Below are 14142 nucleotides of genomic sequence, written 5' to 3'. Positions count from 1 at the left end.
AAAGAGGATCGGTGCTTGACGATGAATTTAACAAATAATCCATCGCACAGTCAATCTCTAGGTGATTGACAGAAAGAGGGCGTTTATGGGTGTCAATTGACCGTTTCCTGGGAGTGTTTTGAAAAACGCAGGCGTGTCCAAGCGTTTGCAGGGCGGGTGTCTAATGTCAATTCTGGGACCAAAAAGACTGGAGTGATTGCAGCGGCTGAGTAAGTCCAGAGCTACTCAGAACCTGCACAAACTGTTTTTGTACCGCTCGGCTGCAAAGGCGTTCGCACACTTGCAAAGCGAAATTACACTCCCCCATAGGTGGCGATTATCTGATCGCAGCGCTGCAAAAAGTTGGTAGAGAGCGATCAACTCGGAATGACCCCCAATGTCTCTAAGAGGCAGGGCAGGGAGGACGCTGTAAGCGCTGGAAATCACAGCGTTATGCCTGACCCATCTCTGCAGAATGCCGCTGCACTTGTCATGTATAGGAGTTCAACGTATTACTTCCAGCCGGGAGAGGAGTTTATTTGCAGACCTCTTGGCTAGGTAATTTGGCGTACCTGCTTTTCCTTGGTTAGCCGGCGTGATGGTTGGGAAAAATGAACTCCAAAATACTCGTTGACCCGCTGAGAATAAGTTCAGTGCAAGTGCAAAATGCTTATTTCTCCTTCCTTACATGTTTCTCCGCCGATATGCAATGGCAGTTTCATCAGAGGATGTCACCTCTTTGTAGGTCTGTCTCTCTGTGTTATCCCCCTTTGTATCTGCGTGTCTTTGCATTGTCTACAGATCCCTCTCCCAGTGCTTTTTTGGTCTCTTTACCATATAGGCTACAGTGGCTAACGCCATAATCAGATGGTGTTAGCTACCAGGGCCAAGCTACGAATTGCTTACATGCCCAGCACTTGGAAAATTCTGTAAGAAAGCAGCCCCATTAGGTCTATATAAGGGCTGCTTTTGCAGTATAAAGTGGGGGTCTGCTGCTGTAGTTGCCATTATATAGATTTGGGGGTTGCTTATTTGCGGGTATGAATATTAGAGATGAGCGGGTTCGGTTTCTCTGAATCCGAACCCGCCCGAACTTCATGTTTTTTTACACGGGTTCGAGCGACTCGGATCTTCCCGCCTTGCTCGGTTAACCCGAGCGCGCCCGAACGTCATCATCACGCTGTCGGATTCTCGCGAGGCTCGGATTCTATATAAGGAGCCGCGCGTCGCGGCCATTTTCACAAGTGCATTGAGAGTGATAGGGAGAGGACGTGGCTGGCGTCCTCATAGAAACATAGAAACATAGAATTTGACGGCAGATATCTCTCCGTTTAGAAATTAAAATAGATAGGAGAGTGAGAGTGAGACACTTCATTTACTTACTGGAGCTTAGGAGGAGTTATACTAGTGACTGATGACCAGTGACCTGACCACCAGTGCAGTTTTATAATTTATTATTATTTAATAATCCGTTCTGTTCTTGTTCTCTGCCTGAAAAAAACGATACACAGTGACTCAGTCACACTAACATACCATATCTGTGCTCAGCCCAGTGTGCTGCATCATCTATGTATAATATCTGACTGTGCTCACACAGCTTAATTGTGGGGGAGACTGGGGAGCAGTTATAGGTTATAGCAGGAGCCAGGAGTACATATTAAACAGTGCACACTTTTGCTGCCAGAGTGCCACTGCCAGTGTGACTGACCACTGACCACTGTGACCAGTGACCTGACCACACTGACCACCAGTATAGTATATTGTGATTGAATGTCTGCCTGAAAAAGTACACTCGTCGTGTGACTTGTGTGGTGTTTTTTTATTCTATAAAAATTAAAAAACTCATTCTGCTGACAGACAGTGTCCACTCCAGCAGGTCCGTCATTATATAATATATACCTGTCCGGCTGCAGTAGTGATATATATATATTTTTTATATCATTATTTATCATCCAGTCTACTAGCAGCAGACACAGTACGGTAGTTCACGGCTGTAGCTACCTCTGTGTCGGCACTCGGCAGTCCATCCATAATTGTATACCACCTACCCGTGGTTTTTTTTTTCTTTCTTCTTTATACATACTACATCTCATTATCATCCAGTCTATATTAGCAGCAGACACAGTACAGTATGGTAGTCCACGGCTGTAGCTACCTCTGTGTCGGCACTCGGCAGTCCATCCATAATTGTATACCACCTACCCGTGGGTTTTTTTTCTTTCTTCTTTATACATACTACATCTCATTATCAACCAGTCTACATTAGCAGCAGACACAGTATGGTAGTTCACGGCTGTAGCTACCTCTGTGTCGGCACTCGGCAGTCCATCCATAATTGTATACCACCTACCCGTGGTTTTTTTTTTCTTTCTTCTTTATACATACATACTACATCTCATTATCATCCAGTCTATATTAGCAGCAGACACAGTACAGTACGGTAGTCCACGGCTGTAGCTACCTCTGTGTCGGCACTCGGCAGTCCATCCATAATTGTATACCACCTACCCGTGGTTTTTTTTTCTTTCTTCTTTATACATACTACATCTCATTATCATCCAGTCTATATTAGCAGCAGACACAGTACAGTACGGTAGTCCACGGCTGTAGATACCTCTGTGTCGGCACTCAGCACTCGGCAGTCCATCCATAATTGTATACCACCTACCCGTGGTTTTTTTTTTCTTTCTTCTTTATACATACTATATCTCATTATCAACCAGTCTATATTAGCAGCAGACACAGTACAGTACGGTAGTCCATGGCTGTAGCTACCTCTGTGTCGGCACTCGGCAGTCCATCCATAATTGTATACCACCTACCCGTGGTTTTTTTTTCTTTCTTCTTTATACATACTACATCTCATTATCATCCAGTCTATATTAGCAGCAGACACAGTACAGTACGGTAGTCCACGGCTGTAGCTACCTCTGTGTCGGCACTCGGCAGTCCATCCATAATTGTATACCACCTACCCGTGGTTTTTTTTTCTTTCTTCTTTATACATACTACATCTCATTATCATCCAGTCTATATTAGCAGCAGACACAGTACAGTACGGTAGTCCACGGCTGTAGCTACCTCTGTGTCGGCACTCGGCAGTCCATCCATAATTGTATACCACCTACCCGTGGTTTTTTTCTTTCTTTCTTCTTTATACATACTACATCTCATTATCATCCAGTCTATATTAGCAGCAGACACAGTACAGTACGGTAGTCCACGGCTGTAGCTACCTCTGTGTCGGCACTCGGCAGCCCATCCATAATTGTATACCACCTACCCGTGGTTTTTTTTTTCTTTCTTCTTTATACATACTACATCTCATTATCAACCAGTCTATATTAGCAGCAGACACAGTACAGTACGGTAGTCCACGGCTGTAGCTACCTCTGTGTCGGCACTCGGCAGTCCATCCATAATTGTATACCACCTACCCGTGGTTTTTTTTTTCTTTCTTCTTTATACATACTACATCTCATTATCAACCAGTCTATATTAGCAGCAGACACAGTACAGTACGGTAGTCCACGGCTGTAGCTACCTCTGTGTCGGCACTCGGCAGTCCATCCATAAGTATACTAGTATCCATCCATCTCCATTGTTTACCTGAGGTGCCTTTTAGTTGTGCCTATTAAAATATGGAGAACAAAAATGTTGAGGTTCCAAAATTAGGGAAAGATCAAGATCCACTTCCACCTCGTGCTGAAGCTGCTGCCACTAGTCATGGCCGAGACGATGAAATGCCAGCAACGTCGTCTGCCAAGGCCGATGCCCAATGTCATAGTACAGAGCATGTCAAATCCAAAACACCAAATATCAGTAAAAAAAGGACTCCAAAACCTAAAATAAAATTGTCGGAGGAGAAGCGTAAACTTGCCAATATGCCATTTACCACACGGAGTGGCAAGGAACGGCTGAGGCCCTGGCCTATGTTCATGGCTAGTGGTTCAGCTTCACATGAGGATGGAAGCACTCAGCCTCTCGCTAGAAAACTGAAAAGACTCAAGCTGGCAAAAGCACCGCAAAGAACTGTGCGTTCTTCGAAATCCCAAATCCACAAGGAGAGTCCAATTGTGTCGGTTGCGATGCCTGACCTTCATAACACTGGACGTGAAGAGCATGCGCCTTCCACCATTTGCACGCCCCCTGCAAGTGCTGGAAGGAGCACCCGCAGTCCAGTTCCTGATAGTCAGATTGAAGATGTCAGTGTTGAAGTACACCAGGATGAGGAGAATATGGGTGTTGCTGGCGCTGGGGAGGAAATTGACCAGGAGGATTCTGATGGTGAGGTGGTTTGTTTAAGTCAGGCACCCGGGGAGACACCTGTTGTCCGTGGGAGGAATATGGCCGTTGACATGCCTGGTGAAAATACCAAAAAAATCAGCTCTTCAGTGTGGAGGTATTTCAACAGAAAAGCGGACAACAGGTGTCAAGCCGTGTGTTGCCTTTGTCAAGCTGTAATAAGTAGGGGTAAGGACGTTAACCACCTCGGAACATCCTCCCTTATACGTCACCTGCAGCGCATTCATAATAAGTCAGTGACAAGTTCAAAAACTTTGGGCGACAGCGGAAGCAGTCCACTGACCAGTAAATCCCTTCCTCTTGTAACCAAGCTCACGCAAACCACCCCACCAACTCCCTCAGTGTCAATTTCCTCCTTCCCCAGGAATGCCAATAGTCCTGCAGGCCATGTCACTGGCAATTCTGACGAGTCCTCTCCTGCCTGGGATTCCTCCGATGCATCCTTGCGTGTAACGCCTACTGCTGCTGGCGCTGCTGTTGTTGCTGCTGGGAGTCGATGGTCATCCCAGAGGGGAAGTCGTAAGCCCACTTGTACTACTTCCAGTAAGCAATTGACTGTCCAACAGTCCTTTGCGAGGAAGATGAAATATCACAGCAGTCATCCTGCTGCAAAGCGGATAACTGAGGCCTTGACAACTATGTTGGTGTTAGACGTGCGTCCGGTATCCGCCGTTAGTTCACAGGGAACTAGACAATTTATTGAGGCAGTGTGCCCCCGTTACCAAATACCATCTAGGTTCCACTTCTCTAGGCAGGCGATACCGAGAATGTACACGGACGTCAGAAAAAGACTCACCAGTGTCCTAAAAAATGCAGTTGTACCCAATGTCCACTTAACCACGGACATGTGGACAAGTGGAGCAGGGCAGGGTCAGGACTATATGACTGTGACAGCCCACTGGGTAGATGTATGGACTCCCGCCGCAAGAACAGCAGCGGCGGCACCAGTAGCAGCATCTCGCAAACGCCAACTCTTTCCTAGGCAGGCTACGCTTTGTATCACCGCTTTCCAGAATACGCACACAGCTGAAAACCTCTTACGGCAACTGAGGAAGATCATCGCGGAATGGCTTACCCCAATTGGACTCTCCTGTGGATTTGTGGCATCGGACAACGCCAGCAATATTGTGTGTGCATTAAATATGGGCAAATTCCAGCACGTCCCATGTTTTGCACATACCTTGAATTTGGTGGTGCAGAATTTTTTAAAAAACGACAGGGGCGTGCAAGAGATGCTGTCGGTGGCCAGAAGAATTGCGGGACACTTTCGGCGTACAGGCACCACGTACAGAAGACTGGATCACCACCAAAAACTACTGAACCTGCCCTGCCATCATCTGAAGCAAGAAGTGGTAACGAGGTGGAATTCAACCCTCTATATGCTTCAGAGGTTGGAGGAGCAGCAAAAGGCCATTCAAGCCTATACAATTGAGCACGATATAGGAGGTGGAATGCACCTGTCTCAAGTGCAGTGGAGAATGATTTCAACGTTGTGCAAGGTTCTGATGCCCTTTGAACTTGCCACACGTGAAGTCAGTTCAGACACTGCCAGCCTGAGTCAGGTCATTCCCCTCATCAGGCTTTTGCAGAAGAAGCTGGAGACATTGAAGGAGGAGCTAACACGGAGCGATTCCGCTAGGCATGTGGGACTTGTGGATGGAGCCCTTAATTCGCTTAACAAGGATTCACGGGTGGTCAATCTGTTGAAATCAGAGCACTACATTTTGGCCACCGTGCTCGATCCTAGATTTAAAGCCTACCTTGGATCTCTCTTTCCGGCAGACACAAGTCTGCTGGGGTTGAAAGACCTGCTGGTGAGAAAATTGTCAAGTCAAGCGGAACGCGACCTGTCAACATCTCCTCCTTCACATTCTCCCGCAACTGGGGGTGCGAGGAAAAGGCTCAGAATTCCGAGCCCACCCGCTGGCGGTGATGCAGGGCAGTCTGGAGCGACTGCTGATGCTGACATCTGGTCCGGACTGAAGGACCTGACAACGATTACGGACATGTCGTCTACTGTCACTGCATATGATTCTCTCACCATTGAAAGAATGGTGGAGGATTATATGAGTGACCGCATCCAAGTAGGCACGTCACACAGTCCGTACTTATACTGGCAGGAAAAAGAGGCAATTTGGAGGCCCTTGCACAAACTGGCTTTATTCTACCTAAGTTGCCCTCCCACAAGTGTGTACTCCGAAAGAGTGTTTAGTGCCGCCGCTCACCTTGTCAGCAATCGGCGTACGAGGTTACATCCAGAAAATGTGGAGAAGATGATGTTCATTAAAATGAATTATAATCAATTCCTCCGTGGAGACATTGACCAGCAGCAATTGCCTCCACAAAGTACACAGGGAGCTGAGATGGTGGATTCCAGTGGGGACGAATTGATAATCTGTGAGGAGGGGGATGTGCACGGTGATATATCGGAGGATGATGATGAGGTGGACATCTTGCCTCTGTAGAGCCAGTTTGTGCAAGGAGAGATTAATTGCTTCTTTTTTGGTGGGGGTCCAAACCAACCCGTCATTTCAGTCACAGTCGTGTGGCAGACCCTGTCACTGAAATGATGGGTTGGTTAAAGTGTGCATGTCCTGTTTATACAACATAAGGGTGGGTGGGAGGGCCCAAGGACAATTCCATCTTGCACCTCTTTTTTCTTTAATTTTTCTTTGCGTCATGTGCTGTTTGGGGAGGGTTTTTTGGAAGGGCCATCCTGCGTGACACTGCAGTGCCACTCCTAGATGGGCCCGGTGTTTGTGTCGGCCACTAGGGTCGCTTATCTTACTCACACAGCTACCTCATTGCGCCTCTTTTTTTCTTTGCGTCATGTGCTGTTTGGGGAGGGTTTTTTGGAAGGGACATCCTGCGTGACACTGCAGTGACACTCCTAGATGGGCCCGGTGTTTGTGTCGGCCACTAGGGTCGCTTATCTTACTCACACAGCTACCTCATTGCGCCTCTTTTTTTCTTTGCGTCATGTGCTGTTTGGGGAGGGTTTTTTGGAAGGGACATCCTGCGTGACACTGCAGTGACACTCCTAGATGGGCCCGGTGTTTGTGTCGGCCACTAGGGTCGCTTATCTTACTCACACAGCTACCTCATTGCGCCTCTTTTTTTCTTTGCGTCATGTGCTGTTTGGGGAGGGTTTTTTGGAAGGGACATCCTGCGTGACACTGCAGTGACACTCCTAGATGGGCCCGGTGTTTGTGTCGGCCACTAGGGTCGCTTATCTTACTCACACAGCTACCTCATTGCGCCTCTTTTTTTCTTTGCGTCATGTGCTGTTTGGGGAGGGTTTTTTGGAAGGGACATCCTGCGTGACACTGCAGTGACACTCCTAGATGGGCCCGGTGTTTGTGTCGGCCACTAGGGTCGCTTATCTTACTCACACAGCTACCTCATTGCGCCTCTTTTTTTCTTTGCGTCATGTGCTGTTTGGGGAGGGTTTTTTGGAAGGGACATCCTGCGTGACACTGCAGTGACACTCCTAGATGGGCCCAGTGTTTGTGTCGGCCACTAGGGTCGCTTATCTTACTCACACAGCTACCTCATTGCGCCTCTTTTTTTCTTTGCGTCATGTGCTGTTTGGGGAGGGTTTTTTGGAAGGGACATCCTGCGTGACACTGCAGTGACACTCCTAGATGGGCCCGGTGTTTGTGTTGGCCACTAGGGTCGCTTATCTTACTCACACAGCTACCTCATTGCGCCTCTTTTTTTCTTTGCGTCATGTGCTGTTTGGGGAGGGTTTTTTGGAAGGGACATCCTGCGTGACACTGCAGTGACACTCCTAGATGGGCCCGGTGTTTGTGTCGGCCACTAGGGTCGCTTATCTTACTCACACAGCTACCTCATTGCGCCTCTTTTTTTCTTTGCGTCATGTGCTGTTTGGGGAGGGTTTTTTGGAAGGGACATCCTGCGTGACACTGCAGTGACACTCCTAGATGGGCCCGGTGTTTGTGTCGGCCACTAGGGTCACTTATCTTACTCACACAGCTACCTCATTGCGCCTCTTTTTTTCTTTGCGTCATGTGCTGTTTGGGGAGGGTTTTTTGGAAGGGACATCCTGCGTGACACTGCAGTGACACTCCTAGATGGGCCCGGTGTTTGTGTCGGCCACTAGGGTCGCTTAGCTTAGTCATCCAGCGACCTAGGTGCAAATTTTAGGACTAAAAATAATATTGTGAGGTGTGAGGTATTCAGAATAGACTGAAAATGAGTGTAAATTATGGTTTTTGAGGTTAATAATACTTTGGGATCAAAATAACCCCCAAATTCTATGATTTAAGCTGTTTTTTAGTTTTTTTTTTTAAAAACACCCGAATCCAAAACACACCCGAATCCGACAAAAAAAATTCGGTGAGGTTTTGCCAAAACGCGGTCGAACCCAAAACACGGCCGCGGAACCGAACCCAAAACCAAAACACAAAACCCGAAAAATTTCCGGCGCTCATCTCTAATAATATTCCACAAATAATAATTTACATATATAGGCTCCTTTGGCCTTTAAAAAGGGTAACAAACTAATAAAGACAGATAGCTATTTTATTTTTTAACATACCGGTAGCTGATGACAGTTGTTTAAAAAAAAATTAATTTTACACTATCAAAATATCTTCAGCTTTCGCCCACCCAATTCCAATTTATATACAGTACCATCACTTCTACTTTCCTACTTCAACAATTATTTATGAGATTCTCAGCCTCTATAGCTGGACTGAGCCTCCCAAAGAAGCTCAGGCCCGGGTAATCAGTACCTGCCTCACCACATTCTAAGTGTGCCTGTGTGTGCAAGATTGAGAGATTGAGCATCAACAAAGCAGATGAGGTTCGGAGTGCTTAGGGTTATATATTTGGGCCTACAGATAAGCAGTCAGAGCAAACCCTAAATCCTAAACCAGGGATGAACAAGGCTTGGCTGGTTCCATCGCAAAATTTGGGGGACGGTGTAGTGATTCTGGTCAACTTTTCCAGAAATCCTTGCACTTATATGCTGTAGATAGGCACTCCATACCCCATATACAGTATATATTTGCTCAGATAGCAGAGCTGGTCTTGGGAAGCTAACCCAGCATCACTGTCACCTCCCAATCACCACCCAGCAATGGCAAATACACCCCAACCAACAGAGCCGGCCCTAGCCAATATGATGCCCTAGGCAAGATTTTGGCTGGTGCCCCCTAGCACCACCACTGGTTCCGCCTCTGACAGTGCACCTCTTTCCCAGCACCATCACCCCTCACCCATAACAGTCCGTATTCTGGTGTTTGTACCCCCTATATTTTAAATAGGAACAGTTCGCACATTTGGCGCACATCCCAAAAAGGGGTGTGTTTTTGCTGGCAAGGGGCATGGCCACACAATAGTAACCCCAATTCCAATTACGCCACACATTACTGCAACTTTATTCACATTTGATCATGCGATAGTGTCCATAATTCACATTACATCCCACAGTAGTACCACTTTACCTTATATATGTTACTCCTCACAGTAGAGCTCCTTATTCACATTACATCACACTGAATTGCTCCTTATTCACATTACACCACACCCTATTGCTCTTTATTCACACTAGACGACACAGTAGTGCCCTTTCTATATGCAATACCACATAGTAGAGCACCTTATACACATAATGCCACACATTAGTAATGATTTATACACAATTGCACGCAGTAATGGCCCTTACACATATGAGACACATTATTAATGTCCTCATAAACATAATGTGCCTTACACATTATAACAACCTTTAGTAATGCCCTTTTACACATAATGTCTCTTACACATATGCCACACATTATTAATGCCCTTATACACATAATGACACACATAGTGACCCCTACACTTTTGCTGCACAATATTAGTGCCCCTATACACATAATGACACACATACAGTAGTACCCTGTTACACATATGCCACACATTGTTAATGCCCTTATACACATAATGACATACATAGTGCCCCTTACACATATGTTGCACATTATTAATGCATTTTTACATGACACACATAATGCTCCTTACCACATATTCCGAACACTACTGCACAACCAACCCACTCACATGCACACAGCACTCACACTGCCACTAACACTGTGACCTCTACCTCTGCTTGGATACAGATGTGTCCTCATAAATCTTGTCTCAATGCTAATGTCGGGCACCTTTTTTTATGAAAATGAATTGTATTTGCCTTGCTATGTGGCTAGGATGCACAAGGAGCTTCTGCTGATTAAAATGATATGCAGCATGCCTATATACTGTGTGAGACTGTGGCTGTATCTGCATATGAAATGCTACACACAGAAAATAGGCATGTCGCATATCATTTTAATCAGCAGAAGCTGCTGATGCCCCTTGGCATATCAAATGCCCTAGGCAATTGCCTAGTTTGCCTATGCCTATGGCCGGCTCTGCCAACCAACTCTTATACCCGGCGCTGCGATTGACAGGCAGAGGCATTCACGGGGCAGCGACCCGGGATTGAAGATGCAGGAAGATGCAAATAGGAGTGGGGCAGTGCCATTTTTGGGGTGGCAGCGTGACGTCAGCATGCTGGGCGGCCTTTCCTTGCGCTGGGCCGCTCCCAGCAGGTGATAGAAACGATTGCAGATTCTGCTTTTTAGCAGAATGTGAAATCCAACCGGAATCGGGTCCTAAGACCTCAGATAATGGTATAGTGTACTAAACGACTCTATCCCTGCAAAAAATCATTTTGTAGTCAAACATATAGCTAGTTTGACTAGAAAATTATTTTTTGCAGGAGAGGAGGGTCCCAAGCAGGGGCGGAACTCCCAGAGGCAATGGAGACACCTTTCTCCGGGTTCCAAGCCGTTTATGTGGTTTACAGCAGGATCCAAGTGTGACCGCTGCTCTGCCAACAGAGCTCTGCAGCCCACCCACTGCTGCTGCAGACTTAGTCGGCTCTGTCCCAGGAGCCCACTAACACCTGCAATAGGGCACAGGACGGCTTCCATCTCATACCACTCAGCCTGCACTGCAGCAAGTGACGGTGCACCCACCGCTGCTGCTGGACTGTTAGATGGGACCCATCGGTGAACACTGCTTCTGCATGCAGCAGACGGCTGAATCACAGCATAGCTTTTGCAAATATATTTCCAGGATCAGACCCTTTCTCACCCAGGATGCTACTAAGACCCTTCACTGGTCATTTCCAGACTGGACTATTGTAATCTCCTCCTAACTTGCATCCCTAACAAATGCCTTTCTCCACTCCAATCTATTCTCAATGCTGCTGCTCAGCTCATCTTCCTCACCAAACGCACTACGTCCACCTCCCCTCTCCTACAAGCCATTCACTGGCTTCCCTTCTCTTTCAGAATCCAATTCAAACTTCTCACTTACAATGCCCTCACCCACTCCTCTCCCATTTACATATCTAACCTTATCTCCCTTTACACTCCCACCTGTCCTCTTTGCTCCGCTAATGCATGCAGCCTCTCCTACCTACTGATTACTTCCTCCACTCCTACCTTCAAAATTTCTCACGTGCTGCTCCCTTTCTCTGGAATTCTCTACCTCTCCCCCTCAGACTCTCCACCTCTCTACAAAACTTAAAACGGACTCTCAAGACCCACTTGTTCCCCAAACCCAGCCTAATCTAATCCTAACCCTCTGTTCCATGCTCACTGTCTACCCCATCTGTGTCATCCCTGTCTGTCTGCCCCTCCCCTTTAGAATGTAAGCTCTCATGAGCAGGGCCCTCAACCCTCATGTGCTCATCCTTCTCTTACTTAAACCATCTTTGACAGCACAGCACCAAATCCTGTGGTTTTCTGCCACCCCAATACTTATGTCAGTGTCATCTGCTGCAGTAGCTGTTTACCCTGTACTATATTGTCTTCAACTGCAAGTCACTATTTTGAGTATTTTGTTTATGTACTACCTGGAGCCCGGCCAATTCACTGCAGTCTCCGGTCCCTGTAGACTGGCTGAATTTCTAAGGAGGGGTGACACCAAACTCCAACTTGCCTCCCGGTAACTGGGATGAACTTACACCCCTCGTCCCAAGCCAGTATCATGTATATGTACTGTATGTGTGTATATAATAAATATATGTGCGTGTATAGAAAGGAAGCCTGGAAGCAGTACTACAAGATGAAAGGAAGATAGAGAGATCAGGAGACACAGGATTTTAAAATATAATTCAACATTAAAAATAAAATTAAAGTCACAACATAACTAAAACACTGTCAACCATATATAAGTCACTGTATTTTGAAAGAGATGCAAAACTAGTCCAGTGCGTTTTCATTATCACTAGTTCTCTACTCACTCTCTATAAATGAGCTGCTACATGCTTCCAGGAGACTGGACTACAGGAAGGTGTGATTACGATGTACAGGAAGGCATTAACCCCCAGAAAATGCTTTAAGCCCTCTTCTCCTTCTGCGGACAGCACTTTAAGGGGCATATTTATCATAATCTGCATCTCAGATGCGGATGGGTTGTGATAAATTTACCCCATATTGCATTGCGATAACTGAATACATTGCAAGGATGTATTAATAATCACATGCAGGGACAGAGCTTGTCCCCACATATCCACTTACCACAATTCTTAGGGTATTTTTCATAAAAAAATACCCTGAGATTGTATCACGCATGCGCCGCCCCCGGCTGCCTTCAACAGATCACCAATCACTGGTTTCTGGGTGCATTACTTTTTTTTTTACTCCTTTTTTTCTCACAGTGATCAGCCTGTGTGTCCATTAGTCACACATGGCTCATCGCAGTGGCCAGATTCCAGCTCAACTTTCACTGCTAGCCAGTGCTACAAGTATGGCGGTACTGCATATCAGTGAGAAATTGCCAGCGCAGCATGGGCCTCTCCAGCCCCTCATTGCTTAGTCCGGTCTCCGGCGGTGGCGGCGTGAATTTCAAATGAGGCACCGGTTCGTTAGCCAATCAGAGCTCATAGACTGACAGCCGCGGCTCCTGAATGGCTGCCGGTCCGCGAGGTCTGATTGGCTAATGAACCGGCACCTCATTTGAAATACATACCGCCGCCGGACACCGGACTCGGACTGAGCACTAGGGGGCAGGAGAGGTGCGCGCTGCACTCTCTTCCCCTCACACAGCAGCAACGACAACAGCAGTGGTGAGAAGCACAGGGGGGGGGTATGTACTGTGGTGGCATTTGTGCATCTGGCACTGTGGGGCATATGTGTATCTGGCACTGTGGGGCATATGTGAATCTGCCACTGTGGGAGCATATGTGCATCTGGCACTGTGGGGCATATGTGTATCTGGCACCGTGGGGGCATATGTGTATCTGGCACTGTGGGGCATTTGTGTATCTGGCACTGTGGGGAATATGTGTATCTGGCACTGTGGGACATATGTGTATCTGGCACTGTGGGGCAAATGTGTATCTGGCACTGTAGGAGCATATCTGGCACTGCGGGGGCATATCTGGTACTGTAGGAGCATATCTGGCACTGCAGGAGCATATCTGGCACTGCTGGGAGCATATGTGTATCTCGCATGGCGGGGGCGTATCTGGTACTGTGGGGGCATATGTGTATCTGGCACTGTGGGGGCATATCTGGCACTGGGGGGATATGTGTATCTGGTACTGTGGGAGCTATATGGCACTGTGGGGGCATATGTGTATCTGGCACTATTGGGGTCATATGTGTATCTGGCCCCCCATATGTGTATCACTCCCCCATTTTCATTGTCCACTTCCCATGTGGCATGTGGCCACCCATTTTTGGGCGCACGCACACAGTACCACTAAGAAATCTTTTCTACTTGCACCACTGCTGCCAGCACGCAGAGAAGGCAGTGTAGAAGTCGGGAACCAGAGGAAAGCCCAGATAACACTAT

At 47.1% G+C, this 14142-nt stretch overlaps 1 protein-coding gene across 7 annotated transcripts in view; it reads right to left on the bottom strand.

Annotated features, from left to right (window-relative positions):
- The window catches only part of LOC134969376 (uncharacterized), a 229414-nt gene that overhangs the window by 156503 nt on the left and 58769 nt on the right, over window positions 1-14142 (bottom strand). The gene's annotated exons all lie outside the window — the stretch shown is intronic.

This window comes from Pseudophryne corroboree, chromosome 11, assembly GCF_028390025.1.
Source record: "Pseudophryne corroboree isolate aPseCor3 chromosome 11, aPseCor3.hap2, whole genome shotgun sequence".
In the NCBI taxonomy this organism is placed as follows: Eukaryota; Metazoa; Chordata; class Amphibia; order Anura; family Myobatrachidae; genus Pseudophryne; species Pseudophryne corroboree.
The sequence above is the reverse complement of the archived record's forward strand: the minus strand, read 5'-3'. Positions and strand labels throughout refer to the sequence as shown.